The following is a 3,890-nucleotide window of genomic DNA, read 5'->3' on the forward strand; positions in this document are numbered from 1 at the left end:
TAGTAAGTTAAACAAAAGCTGAAGTCGACGTTACAGATAACAATTTACGGGGAATTCGAAGGAATGTAGAGAGAGAGAGGAGGTCAAGAGAGAACAGGTGTGAAAATGATAAATGAATAGGTAATGGGCCTTATATAGGCATGGAGAGGGAACGGTTACCGAGGGAGCCCAATCGAAAGGCGCCGCGTGTCCCCATCATTAATGAGAGGCAACGTGACACGACGTGCAAAAGGCGGTTGGTAGAGCCGTTACGTAATCATTCCCGCCAAAATGTGAAGGTAAGAACGAGCTGGCCGAGTCACCGGTTTTAAGGTTATTCCCCGCATCCCGACGGATCGGATAACGGGGAGTGAGGGGCTATCTGTGTACGGTGAAAACCGGACATAGCGTAAACCGATGAAGTGAGGACCGAGGCAAGGAAGATTGGAACATGCCTGGTAACATCCGAGCTAAACCGAAGGAGCGCTTGGACCGGAGCTGGGTAAGGACACCATTTGGTCCGTACGGCCGTTGATCCGTGTGGCCGTTGGTCCGTTTAGCCGTTGGTCCGTTTAGCCGTTGTCCCGATGACCGTTGAATGTGAGCCACGCGTCGAGCGTCGACATGGTCGACCACCAAACGTGCGTGTGTCGGGCGCGCGCCTAATCTAACCAAATACGCTCGGAAATTGTCCTTGTTATTATTATTCTATTTTATTTTTAGTTCACATTGTATTAAACCCCGTAGGAAGCTGACACTATAAATATGGGACACCCTCCTCCTTTCAAGAGGTTGGCTCCCTTTATCTTTCAAGAACACTTGCAATCAAAGAATCTCATGTTTTTATTCCCCTCTCATGCATTCGGCCTAGGCCATTTCTTTGTAGAATTATTGCTAATCATATAATACATTGTCCATAAACGTTTACATCTTTGGCTGCTTCATTAGTGAGCCTACCAATTTCTATTTCCTTTATCTAACATATATCGAGAACAAAGCACATATCCTATACCCACTCACAAATTCAATTGATTATCCGATTTCGGGGTAAACACTACTATTGTTTATATGGGTAAATCAAACTCAAACAACTAATAGTTGGAAGTAAACCTTCTCAATTTTTGAATTGTGTTAAGTCACTTGCGGAGATGGGTAAGTACAAGATTTGGTGTTGTTTTCGTCTACTATCCTCCTTTACATATCTCCATCTAATAAAATATTAGGAATTCATACCAACTATGAATAATTCATATAGATAATTGATTTTTTTTTTTTTTATTGATAAAGAAAAAAAAAAATCTATATTTGGCATGACGACCTATACCTGCCTCACAGGCCCATTTGAACCGGTACATCAAAGACAAATGAAGGATTCATATAACATATATATATTTCAATTGCTCATATGGTGTACTTGGTAAGGGTACAGGCATTCAAAGAGAAAAATGCACACTAACAAATGCCAATATAACTTAAAGAAAAGATTGAATTTCTTATCTCCTCATGGCAGCATATGTTTTTGAAAGGTTTTGGCATGCTTCAATTGAATCTGTATGCTGAGGACCAACTGAAACATGCATGATATCCTTGGCATACGTGAAAACCTGGGCAGCAGATTTGTGGTCTATCTAATTCCAAATAGCTGCACCCAAATTATTGTAAACATAACCAACTGCATAATGTTTTGATCCAAAGCTTTCTTTCAGTCTCTCAGCTGCATACTTCAAGAAAGGAATAGCATGCTGGATCCCAAAGAGTTAAGACCAGTAACCAGCCAACTGGTGCTGAAACACTTCCAACTTAATGTTGTTCCTGAGGTAGCTTTTCAAGCAATGACAGTGTTCTCTTTAATAGTGATACAGCAGCTTCAAACCCATCCATTGTCTCATAAAGCATAGAAATTTCCATGAATGCCTCAGCAACTTCAACCGGGGAGAATTTTTCTTTCTTTCCAAGGATTCCACATGCAATTCCAAGGCACTTTTTTGCATCCGTGGACTTCTCCTGGTTGCATAATGCTTTTGCCATGGAGATAAAGACCATAGCTTTATCCTAACTCTCTTTTCCGGTCTGCTGAACAACACCCTTCAAAGTGTTTAAATGGCCTCATCATATCTACCCAAGGCTATCTGCATGTTGCCCGTATCTATCTCAGCACGAAGCAAATCAGCATCAAGAACCCAGTTCTTCAAGACCCTCTGTGATAATTCATTTTCTTCCAATGCCTTCTCATGTTCTTCTAATCCAGTATAAATAACTCCTAGAAGCCTCCTCCTATCATGTGCAACCTCTACAGAGTTTTGCCCTAGTTGTGCCTTGTGTATGTCCAAGGCCTTCAAACAAAATGGTAGAGCCTCTTTAAAATGCAATATGGCGACATATGCCTCAGCTACATCTCTATTAGCTTTTCCATGTTCTTTACTATCTCTTTCCAGTCATCTCTTTCACCTGCAAAGACTTCCTAAGATTAGCAAGGGCTTCCTCTCTCCTCTCCATAGCTCGTTTTCGTATTACACAATTCAAGCTGAACAGCATGAAGAATGGGCCTAATATCCTCACCACACCACTGAGAGAACCATCCTTTTCTCATTGACCCAAAACCCTATTAAGATATCCTAAACTGTCATTTAATGTTTTCAAACTGTAACAAGCAGAACCTAACAATAGCAAGGTCATGGCAGGAGACAGAGACAATTTATCATCTCTATCCAATATTTTCAAAGCTCTATTAGCAAAAGATAGAGCCTTTTCAGGTTCCTCGCCTTCTTGGTCAAGTTTGAGACCTATTCTGAGACATGCCAACCCGAGTTTTCTCTCATCAAAACTTGCCTCCATTTCTTAAAAAAACCTGAAACGTTTCTTGAATGGTCTTTGCAGAATCAAAAGCCTCTTCAAGTTGTGATCTTTCTCTGTCTTGAGGATAATTGAGATGGGTTTTGCTCAACAAGTTTGAGATTGTTGGGTTTTGACATTAGAGAAGAGTAAAGCACATGAGTCTTACTGCATAATTTGAGATGGGTATTTGATGACTGAGGGGAGATTGGTTCGTTTGCATTAATGAGGCAAAAGATAAAGTCTTTAGAAATGAGAGAAAAAGAAGTTCTGCTATAGGATGATGCTTTGGAGTATTTGGTTCTGTTAAACCCTGCAGAAACCTCGACTCCAAGGTTGTTCAATCCTTCATCGCTTCATGTTTTATACGGAAGATGCTTTTCCCTTTTTCTTACCAGGTCAAGAATTTCCCTCAAATCTTTTGTTTGAATTTGGTCCTAAATATTAAACTTAGAATCTCCATGATTTTCCAATTGCAAGCTGCAAGTCCGTTTGGTTGCCCATAGTTACAGATACGTTCTTCTGATGTGAATGGGTGGCAACGATGGTGGAAGGTAACGGAATTTTAACGGTGGAACAACCAATACAGGCATGGCTAATATGGGAGGACCCACAAAGTCTGATTCGGAATCAAAATAATCAAAACAAAAAGTTACCAAACTACCTTTTACACATTAATTTAGTCCACAATAGGATTAAACTGTACTTTTAGGGGTCGTTTGGTAGAAGGTATAAGCTGGGATATCCTAGCACTAATTTTTATATCATGTTTGGTAGAAGGTATAAATTTATCCTGGGATAAATTTATACCTTATACCAAACATGGTACAAAAATTAGTGTTGAGATATCCCAACTTATACCTTCTTATCCCACTTATGCTGGGATTATTTTATACCATCTTTTAGATGGTATAAAATAATCCCAATAGATGGGATAAATTAGTCCCGGGATTATAATCCCGGGATAATTTCGACTATCTACCAAACGACCCCTTACAGTTAAGTCCTATTGCGCACTAATTTAGTGTGCGCAATAGATGTTATCTTTTTTTTCATATAATTTTAAAGTTCTCAAATTC

At 39.7% G+C, this 3,890-nt stretch overlaps 1 pseudogene; it reads right to left on the bottom strand.

Moving 5' to 3' along the window:
- Positions 1-1,301: 1,301 nt before the first annotated feature.
- Positions 1,302-3,402, bottom strand: LOC132068993 (protein KINESIN LIGHT CHAIN-RELATED 1-like; annotated as a pseudogene).
- Positions 3,403-3,890: the final 488 nt, after the last annotated feature.

Source organism: Lycium ferocissimum, chromosome 1, assembly GCF_029784015.1.
Source record: "Lycium ferocissimum isolate CSIRO_LF1 chromosome 1, AGI_CSIRO_Lferr_CH_V1, whole genome shotgun sequence".
In the NCBI taxonomy this organism is placed as follows: Eukaryota; Viridiplantae; Streptophyta; class Magnoliopsida; order Solanales; family Solanaceae; genus Lycium; species Lycium ferocissimum.